This window comes from Amphiura filiformis, chromosome 11 (genome assembly GCF_039555335.1).
Source record: "Amphiura filiformis chromosome 11, Afil_fr2py, whole genome shotgun sequence".
In the NCBI taxonomy this organism is placed as follows: domain Eukaryota; kingdom Metazoa; phylum Echinodermata; class Ophiuroidea; order Amphilepidida; family Amphiuridae; genus Amphiura; species Amphiura filiformis.
This window is the reverse complement of record NC_092638.1, coordinates 3587942-3599742: the sequence shown is the minus strand read 5'-3', so window position 1 is coordinate 3599742 and position 11801 is coordinate 3587942. Positions and strand designations below refer to the sequence as shown.

Here is an 11801-nt window from a genome sequence, read left to right as displayed (position 1 = left end):
GTCAAATAATGTTAGTCCCAATCATCGCACTGACAGAGACTACTTGTCAACAGCCTCAATAGCAACGCAACTACCTTAAATCTGCCACTTTAGGCAAATGCATTACATTATGAGCCCCATAATATAAACTCATGGAAAGCACATTTTCTATCGCAAATCATTTGGCACCATCTCCCGACACACCCCAATAAATATCTAACCCGTGCGGTTTATACAGACCCCTTTCAGATTAGTCCTGGCACTTCGTGAAGAAATATGCCATACTAAATGTGAAGTCTGTAAGTTATTATTTGTTTGTTTTTGTGTGACATTGTGTGTGTATATATTCTGACAGTAAAATGGCTGGCCATTGTTGCATTAATCGTACTCCCAGATTGTTTATGTACAAAGTGTCCTTTATGAGTGTACGCCGCTCATAACGTTGTCTCGGTCCCAGCCGGTTTGAGTTCCTCTGTCACTAAACAAACCGTCTGGCGACAACCCTGAAATGACAATCGCTGATTGGTTAATTGATTTCCAAATAAAACTGTTTTCAATTGGCTATAGGACGTGACTTGTGTAAGTGACACTAAACATCATAGACCCTCCACTATTTGTAGTCTTTGTAGATACCGCAAACGAAAAATGTACGCTAGCTAATAGCAGCCACTGAGGCGCCGATCGTCCGATACTTGCAGCGCGTACTCACGTACATTGTGTGGATTTATGTAACCGCATAGCTGTCCATCAACCACTGCATGCGCCGAAGCCCAGCGTTGATTGACAGCAAAATTTAACGCCAGTATTAAGGCGTTGATGTTCAGCCAATCAGAAAAGACGTACTATGAGGTTGTCGCCAGACGGTTTGGGTTGGGTTGGAGGTGTGTAGTAACAGGTGCTCTATGCAATATCTGTAAATTGTAAAACTTATTCACACAATTACAAGCAATTGAAATTGAATACAAAACCCACTCAAGTTCATACTTTGGACAAGTTGAGTCAAGCACGGGAAATTTTGGTCTGGTGAGCATGTGAAATTCACCCCACACATATTATAGTGTCCTCACAAACAGGGCAAGAGTGCCGACTTGCTACATCGAGGTGATAGCAACAGTGATGACGGAATAAGAGCTAAAAAACCCGCAGAAATGAAGCTGAATGGGGAAAGAAAAAAAAAAAAAGACTGAGAGCAAAGGAAAAGAATACACTAGCTATGTGATTCAAAACCAACACCCCTCTCGCATAGTGCAAATGAACTAGCTAGTCTGCGTTTACCTGGAGACCGATATCCGAAAAGTTGTGTTAGTACAGTATGTGTATATGTTTGTCGGCGTGTGGGGTGCGTGGGTTGTAGATGTTGGGATGGGTGTAATAATCAAGCAAACCAACAGATAGATAAGGTATTACAAAGTTAAAATTGGTTATAGGATGACTCGCTTTACTGATATCCGCTCTATTGAATATGTTCGAAAAACTCACAGTTTATGTGGTGGCACATTTCAACGCATTTGAACTCCTTTACTCCAGATAGGGGTATTTCGACAGCAAAAATTATTGTAAGCAGTACTGGTAATTCTTTTGAGCATCGACTTTTGCATGATTTCAGATTTGTTTGTATAGATCAGTTAATAAATACCCTGTAACAAAATGGCATAACTCTCCCGCGAATTTCTGAGTGTGTGCAATGCGTGCTTTTAGAGCTTTATTTCACCGTGTTAATTACTGACAGATGCACATAATTATGTTTGTTCCATTTCTGCTACGTACTATGCAATTATTTCAAATGTGTGTCTCGAGCAAATAATGAAAAAGCCATCCATCAGTGTGTGAAATTATGCTCACAGATAAAAATCAAACCTGTCGCTCTAAAATTTATTAGTAAAACGTCGCATCACAGCCACAATGCGATTGGACGATATCACACTTAATCAGCAAAAATGGTGCGTGTGATCGACAAATTTATCAGTAGTGTTGGAATCCATACAGGAAGAAAGTGAAGAACTGACCTGGTTGATTTAACGAAGTCTTAAAATAGATCGCTGAAGTCGCGTGATAAAGGAAAGTGCAGTTAAAGCTACTATCATCTTTTGATATCAGAATTTTCCAAGAACTTGAAATCGTGAATTCATGCCAAGATGAATACCAGTGTTGTTCAGAAACCATTTGCTTTACCACTACCAAATCAAGATACTACAAATCCTTCGATAATTTTGGATAAAAATCAAACTAATTCCGGGCCGAATGATGACTCTTCAAGTCTTACGAACAATTCCTGGAATGGAGAGGTTACACCAAATAACAATTGGTCTCTACAGGTTCAGATTACAGTAGGTGTACTCTGTGCCATGCTCTGTATTTTCACAATTACCGGTAACTCGTTGGTTCTCTTATCCTTTATAATCGAGCGTCGACTTCGATGTTATTGTAACTATTACATCATCAACCTCGCAATATGTGATTTGCTTATTGGTCTCTTCACCATGCCTGTATTTTCGGTTTACTGGGTCCTTGGATACTGGCCATTTGGGTCGGCGTTATGTACGTGTTTTGTCTTCTACAAGTATGTATTCACTCACGCTTCGTTTTTAACTCTACTAGTCATATCGATAGATCGTCATAGAGCCATTGCGCATCCAATCGCTCATTTACAGGAACGAACAATTCAGCACGCAACAAAGATGATTACTCCGACGTATGTTTTTCCTGTTTTACTTTGGGTTTTCCCGTCTGTATCTACCCATTGTTAGATAATCAAAAACAGACCAACTAGAAGGAGATGTGCCACAATGTTACCTTCTATTGACAGGAGAGTTTGCAACCTTTGTGACAACGATTTGTATCTCATGGATTCCGTTGTCAATTACGGCCGGGATGTACTGTAATATGTATCAAATCATCCGAAAACATGATCAGATGAGATGCCAAAGTCTTCGTATCGTTAAATCGACAAAATCATCATGTTCTGTTGTTCTGGATGATGTCAAGATACCTGCAACTTTACCCACCATCAAAAGTGGGACAAGCAAATCAAATAACTCAGATGCTCAAATGCATTATACACAGAACGCTATTGTAGTAACTGAAAAGAAAAACGTTGAGCAAAATACCAGAGGAAGTAAGACATCTGAGGAGCCATTAACGAAACCTAATAATATTTTCGTTGCTAAATCAGGCCAATATGACCCGGAAATACACGACGTTGGTAAAAGAAGTAAGATTTATTCCATTGCTAAGTCTTTACAACACAAATTGGAACATCAGGAAAATTATAATACAAGTACCAAGAAATGTGAGTTAAGAAATTTAAAAAATCTCTTTCTCGCCTAAAACAAGTTTTCGAAAAAAGTGCCCTGATTGTAAATCCATCTCCGATAAAGCGAGAGAGCACACGGGCAATAAAGACACTGACTTTTACATATGCTTCAATGATGATTACGGGTGTACCATGGACTATTGTCGGGCTCATCATTTCTATCAATTCCGAGTTGATTCCCTATGCTGTAGTTCAGGTATTTACGTTTTTATTGTTTCATGCACAATTTATCTGTTATCACGGTGATCTGTTTATATGCATTGCGATGTTTTAATAATCGGACACAATAATGCACTTGCGTTTAATGTTGATGAGTTCAATGCACCCTCCTGCGGGCTCGTGCATTGGACACATCGACATAGCTCAGCGCGCATGCATTGAGTCCAATTACTCTCCCAACAAGTGATACGCATTTATCAAGCTATAAATAAAAGTTAAATTTCAACAAAATCAATCTTTCTTTGTCATTTGTCTTTCTCAGGGTTGTGTAATGGCGGCGCATCTCTGCAGTGCCTTGAATCCGTGCTGCTACGCCGCGGCCAATCCACTATTCAGGGAGACATTTGCTACCATACTTTGTTCCTGTTGTCGTCGTTGTCGTCAAAAGCCTTGAAAGAAGGGAGAAGTGATATGTGCAAGCACGAAACGATTTGCAATATAATTACATCTGTGTGACTTACTACATAATATAGAAAAATAGTGAGACTAAGATTATATTAAGCCTGTACTTAAGGAATGGGGTATGACAGCTGGTATGAACGTTTGGACAGTATTTATTGTGGGACATTAGAGCACATCAGACATATCGAATTGAATTCTGAATACGAAGAATGTCCTTCTGATATCAAATAATTTTGAATTTTTGAAATTCGCAATGTAATAGGGGGCCTACACATTTTATGGCAAATCATTAAAAATTGATATTTTTGATATTTAACAGTACTCGAAGTAAACATTATAAATCTGATGATTTATACTTGAAGTGTATGTAGGTGGGATGAAAAATGTTGACCTTTCGTATTGAAGATATGGATTTGTTTTTGCCAAAACACCAAAAAAAATAGGTCTTTTGGGGAAAAAAAATCCATATCTTCAATATGAAAGGTCAAAATTGTCAATTGATCGTCGGCTTTTCCTCCCAGCTACATACACTTTACGAAGTTATCATTAGATTTATAAAATTTACTTCGAGGACTGTTATATATCAAAAATGTGAAAAATATCAAATTTTAATAATTTGTCATAAAATTTGTATTATATCGTAAATGTCAAAAATGAAAATTATTTGATATCAGAAAGACATTTTGCGTATTCAGATATGTCTGATGTGCTCTCATGTCCCACAAAAAAATACTGTCGAAACGCTTAAAACGCTCATTCCAGATCCCTTAAGATTCTGAATCCACCTACAAAAAATTGACCTTCATTGCCAGATGGTTCTAACTAATGAATTATGCATCATTTCACTTCCTGAGCTATCATGGTACACATTATGATTTTATTTGAACAAGTTACTCAAGTTACAGAAAAGAGCAGTAAGAAAGATTTCAAAGAGTGACTTTAGATCTCATTCAACTCCACTTTTCAAAAGTCTACTGATTCTCACTATTTATGATATTTTATTTTATAAATTTATCTAGGAATCTTTATGTATTTAAGCATTCCGTCAAATTATTACCAAAATAATTTGAATATTATTTTATGAAAAGAATGAATGTTCATACTATAAATATAAAACGGGTTTCTCATCCAGAGGTGCAGGATCCACGGTCCCATTTTATGGAATAAAGTATCTCATGAAATACTAAATTCAAGGACTACTTACATATTTAAAATAGATTTAGTAAGGCTTTATGAGTAAGGTATTGGTTGCAAATCATTAATACATCACATATTTATTATATTATCCTCGCTATTTTTAATAATCTAAAATATAAATTATGTCATGTGGTTGTTATTGTCGGCATACATGTAGGTGCTCTGTATTTTTGTCTGTAATAATATGTAATGTACGATGAAGGGGTTGTCCACGCCTGACCTCCTTTGGGCTTGTGGACGGCTCGGCCATATCAAACAAGGGAGCGTTCAAAAACACTTGTTGGGAAGGTGGGGGTAGGCTGATGCAAAAAAAAAATCATCGCAAAAAAAAATTTGGGCCCCCTTTTCAGACCTCAAACATTTCAAGGCCCCCCTTTCTGACATGAAAATTACGGGTCAACCCCATAGAAAAGCATATAAACTCAATTTTCCCAGGAAAATGTGTGGTCATTTTTAAGGGGCCCCCATTTTGCATCAGTCCCCCTAACAAGTGTTTGTGAACGGTCCCTTAGTCTCCTGCACTTAACTTTAAAATGGTATGTATTGTTATGCATTATTTTGGCATGGAAATAAATAAAGATCTATGTCAAACTTGCAGTTTCGGCCAAATTGATTGTTATAACTCCTTCCATTAGCATAATGTCACAGATTGTTAACATTTGACAATCAAATACATCAGGCAAGCGAAGTTCACTTCAGAGTTCAGACTGCTTGAATGCAGAAGATGTATATAACTCATTGGTACATATGGGTCATTTACTGCCCGGCTACTTTCAAAACCAGTTTATGTGGTCAATTCAGTGATATACAGAAAGCCTTGAGGGAACTCAAATTGTGAAGTGAAAATGCCAACTTTGTTTTAGGCACATGTAATGTAATAAAATTATTTTGGAGAGACATTGTAGAATTGTATTTTATAAATAAAACTTTCGTTTTGATTCCTTGACTTTGAGTTGATATTCAGTTTGGGAGAAAATCACCTAAAACGTGTTTCTTCAAATAAATTCTTGAGTAAAAAAAAAACTAGATAAAAATATTTAGGATTGCTTTTTTATTCTTTGAATAACCAACTTAAGAAATGTTCACCAATATGGTTCAATTTGCCAAAAAATCTTAAAAAACATGATTTCACCCAAATTTCAAAAACAAATAATGGTGAAGTTGATCAAAATTTAAAAAAAAATATATAAAACAGGGTCCTAGATATTTATATCTAACTTCAAAAATTAAAAAAAAAATACTCAAGAATTTTTTGTTACGGTTCCGAAAATAATAATAATAATAAAAACACCACGTTTGGGGTATTTTCTCCAAAACTGAGCATTGTTTCCCAAATTTGACCTCGCAGATGGATTCGTCAGGTCTTTGCCATTCTGAATATGTATTCCTTTTATATACTTTAGACCAACAATTTGGCAGATTCGCCACTTGCACGGTTCCGCCATTATGCACTATATGCGGGAGAGCCTCGAACTGGCAGCATACATGAAAGGAAGAATTACGTAACCTTACACAGAATGTTATATGACTGGTTCAATTCCCATTCATGTATGCTGCCAGTTCGAGGCTCTCCCGCACATAGTGCATAATGGCGGAACCGTGCAAGTGGCGAATATGAAGTTATGAAGCCTAAAACCTTAAGTAATGAAAGAAAGTCATCATTCTTGACCAGGGCTAGAACAGGGTAACCCGGAGACCCTTTGATCTCCAGATTAGTGATCTTGTGCCTGAGCTGTGCAGCTAGTGCTTTTGCAAAACCGCAGCAGATCGTCGCAACCACAATAGTGTAAAAAAAGAGTCAGAGGCCAAAACGTCTACAGTGAGTATTGTTTAATCGCACTAGAAATAAGTAGTTTATGGTAGTCAAATAATATTGTAACAACAATGTGTTACATTGTTTTTGTAAACGATAGTAGATTATGTTATTCCTTATTCTTGTAGTGTCGATCTAAGGCCCTTTCAGTGATTTTGAAACTAAATAACTTAATTTGACACCCTTAAGGGGGTACTACACCCCTCAATAAATTTGTGTCTACTTTTGCATTTTTCTCAAAAACTAATAACACAGTGGTATCAAAAGTTATGTATATTATAGGGGCAAGGAATCCAATTACTACACTGGAATTTCGGACTCAAGACAAGCGGTTTGTTATTTATGATAAGAAAAGAGGTACCGCTATCATATATTCTGAACCGCTTGTCTTGAGTCACTGAAATTTAAGAGTAGTAATTGGATTCCATGCCCCAATAATATACATAAATTTTGTTACCGTTGTGTTATTATTTTTTGAGAAAAATGCAAAAAATGCAAATGTAGTACCCCCTTAACGTAAACATAAACACAATTTGACGTTAATTTGGGTGTGGAGAACCTTGTACCTCGCATCGCAAAAGTCCGTTTTTCAAAATAATGTAAACCGTAAAAGTTTTTAACCTTACCAATTCGCCAATCTCAGTAATTTATTATATATATAGATTAATACACATTCACACATACCAAAGTAAGTAAGTAAGTAATAATAATAATAATAATAATAATAATAAAGACAGATTTAATATAGCGCCTAATGCAAATGCCTCTAGGCGCTTTACACAACCAGAAACAGATTAAAATATCTTAAACTACAAAAAAAAGAAAATTTAAGGGCCTAACAAATACATTTTTTTTAAATAATAAACAAAATTTTATACAAGTACAATATAAACAAAATGAAAAAACATAATCCACGCCGCTCCCCATGAGCCAAATAAAAGAAAACGAGGAGGCACGACAAAAGGCACATGAAGCGACGAGGAGAATGAGTTTAGAACATCACATTTCAAAAAATCAATAAGCACATAAGGAATTATAATTGTAAATATACACAGAGTTTAAAATAGAAATGCACTACAGCCCAAAAACAGCATATATCGAGCACACCACCGCATAAAAACAATAAAAAAACTGTAACCGGCACAGACGAAAAACATGGTAAAAAACCCTGGAGAGGAGAGGTTGCCAGCACATCACTCTCAGCAATATTTCAAATGTCTTGCTCCCTAAATAGAAAAATGGGCAGGGTTGACTAAATATACACAAATAGCAATTATTATCACAAAATACAATAATAGCAATATAATAGCAATATAACTAAATATACAATATAAGTAAGCAAATGAATAACAAAATTCGTGTCTTATAAGTATATAATTCGTCGCTGTTTAGGCATACTGTCGTATGACGAAAATGCCGTTTTGAGAAATTCGCATTCAAAGTTTTTCCAATTTTTGAAGACCAACTAATCAATAATATATTTTTCTTTGTTCTCAACTTAATACAAACTTTTTATTCATTCACTAATTAGAAGTAATTAATCTGCAAACTCATACGGCAGTATGCCAAAATATGCACAATTTGACAACCTATGTAAAAATATATGATACGCCATGTGATACGACAGTATGCCAAAACAATAGGAAACTGCAGTTACACGGTGGCCTATGGCGACGTATCATGATACAACTATGATACGACTGTATGCCAAAACACAGAATGCAGATTTAGGGGGGTATTACATAAAAACCATGTCGTATCATACTAATTAGTGCCATATCTCATTAACTAATTACATTTAGGTCTCAAAACTGTGTAAATATATAGAGTTTCATTCATAGATTTTGAAAGTTTATATAACTCATTTTGCCCAAAAATCGTCATACGACACTATGCCAAAACAGCGACGAATTATTAAAAGTCAAGTTAAAGCGTACCGATTCTAGAAAAATACACTAATACTATTTGGAATAAAAAATAATTAATTTTTCTGTTTTGACAATGAAACATAGCTAATTCCTAATCCTTTTGTTGCGTAGCAATAACTGGCAGCAAAAGTCCAACTTTAATATTTGGCAACTTTTTGGGAATACAGGCCAAAGATATGCGTGTTTAAGGCGTTTTCTTGTCTTATGAAAGCACAAAATGAAAAGTACAAAATATGGTTCAAACATGCACTTAAACATATTTATTCACCAATCTTTGCACAAGAACAAATGATAATGATACAAATGAAAAGGAATAATCCGAAATAATTAGGGTGATTAAGTAACTGATGCATGCTTGCACCGCATTTTGTTCTTTGTTCTCAAAATTACAAAAATTGACTTAGGCAATTAGCGTAGCCGGTTGACGATATCCAATTAGTGCTACATTTATTAGTGGAGTCGGGGCGGAGTACTGACTGAGTACTGACATATTTACGATGCTCTGTGTACATTACAAGAAGGCGTGCCTTTCGTTTCATCAGAATTGATTGCGGCAAAATATAAGATTAGCTATAATCTAATTTTTTTGTACTGCAAGAAATCTTTTCTTGATCTTCAGCTTCTATTTCCTATTTGATATTCATAATACAGATTATATTTATATAAGAGACTGCTGTTATAGTTGATCACTTCTGTCACGATTTAATCACCATTAAACACACCCAAATCTATTTGTGAGGGCGTAGTTATGCATTAATTACACACGGCAGGCAAATAATTATCAATCTAATGACCTTCATGACCTTAGAAAGTGACCAAAGATGATAAGATCACGCATTTTCCTCATTTACTTTTCTAAAAATTGGTCTGTTAAATATTTGTAATAAGAATTTATTACGATTAAAGTAAGGTCTACAGGGTGTCCCAGAACAAATTACCGGGTGAATGAATTTGGACGTAAGTCAAGATAAAAACATCAGAATCAAAAAATCTAAACATCAGCCTGTAGCCCATCTTATTCTGCATCTTATATGCTAATTTTATTGGAATCAGTTGATTGATTACGAAGATATGAGCGATTACATAACGCATGCGTCAATTCACTTCATTCCAAGTTTGTAAAAAGATCATTCAACACAATGCGCACTAGTCGTTAACTATCAATGGGCTTCATATTTTGTTCTGTCACAGAAATCCTTTCTGACAAATCCTTTTCGGTTTTTTAAACAATATGTTTCTTGCAAAACATGTAATAAGGTTTTGTTCAAATTTGAAAACCTGCACAACATTGAAAAAGAAAGCTTGCATGTAAGATGATGCTCAGTACTTACAAATATCTTTTTTCGTTAATGTTGATATAAATGTTGCATAAAGAATTATTGCATAAAGATTTCCAGCTGGCTTAACAAATCTAAAAAGAAATTATAATGCAAAGTTTAAATCTGTTAAAACTTCAACATTAATGTTGCATTGTATCAAAAATCACACGTAAAGCTGTAAGCACTTGATCATTGTCATTCTTGGCTCAAATGTCCTTTGGAAAGTTAAAACATATTTTGCACAACCTAAAGAATTAAAGTTGGAAAGCTTCCAATTGCAGATATCAAAGTTTTTCTCGGACAAACTGCTATTCATCTTCAGTGAAAGCATGAATAACATAACATCGTCGGATTATATAATAGATAATGTGTACTAAATTTAATGACCGGTGAGCGAGTATGAATAAAAAAACGCCTGTTGATCAAACTTGGAATGAACTGCATTGATGCGCGCATTATGTAATCGTTAATTTCTTCCAGACCAGTTAACCGAATCAAATTAAATTTTCATATGTGATGCACACTAAAATAGGCTGTGCCCTACATTTTGTTGATTCTGTTGTCTATTTCTCGACTTACGTTCAATTCTATTCACTCGGTAATTTTTCTGGGACACCCTGTATTACATCAAGGATATACGGATGAAACTTTAGAGCAAACATGGTTTAAAGTTTTAGAAGGAAAGAACTCAGTGGCGCACCGTGGCCGCTCCTACCCCGGGGGTGGGGGGGCTGAAGAAAATTCAATTTTGCCGTCCCTTCCTCAACAGCCCAAAAAGGTTGACCAAATTTTTTTTAGATTTTTTGAAAAAGTGAAGAGCAAAAAAAAATTATTATAGACGCTACCACCCTAAAAGCAACACATTTTGATGTATAGTACCATTTTTTCAAATATTTTTATACTTTTTCAGATTTTTCCGCCCTTTTTCCTTTACTAATTCTTTGTGCCGCCTCTTCTTCTTCCGCCGCCCCTCTTTTTGCCGTCCCCTGCTTTTACCCCGTGGCGCTCGCAGCCTCAAAGCCCCTAAAAATACGCGCATGAACTTGATCAATTCTGTTGTCTAAAAAATTGAAACACGGATTGATTATTTTTGCATCAAGTGAGTGGCTTTTTTGCTACCTTTTCTTGTTATCACTTTGTATGCATTTCACAAATTTGTCATTCCAATTTAATTTATTAAGTAAAAACACCAGTAACTTCAAAGAAATATCTAGTATTAATTTATTCTACCAAAGGTCCCCTTTTTGGGTTAAATGATCAGGTATATTGGGTATTAATAATTTAATTAATAAGAACCTGTGGTAAAGAGACTACCCGAAGTCCCACCGCGGGATGTGCAGTGAGCCTGGACATCTGTGATCAAGATGACATAACCGGTCATCGAAAGCTAAGATGACATAACCGGTCATCGAAAGCTCAGAAAGTGAGTACAAAACATTGGATTTGTCTGACAAAAAGTCACCGATCGTATGAAACAATCCTACAAATGAGACTCTTTAACATCAAAAGTAGTTCATTATTGCGAAAAGAACACTCACTAAAATTACCACTCTTAGAAATTGGGCAACTCCACATGTAACACCCCTATAACAAAACATATATTTTCCCGGTACATAGTTGTATGTATTGGC

At 35.5% G+C, this 11801-nt stretch overlaps 1 protein-coding gene across 1 annotated transcript in view; it reads right to left on the bottom strand.

Moving 5' to 3' along the window:
* LOC140164231 (uncharacterized) overlaps positions 1-11801 on the bottom strand; it is a 446047-nt gene that overhangs the window by 16538 nt on the left and 417708 nt on the right. The window lies entirely within an intron of this gene.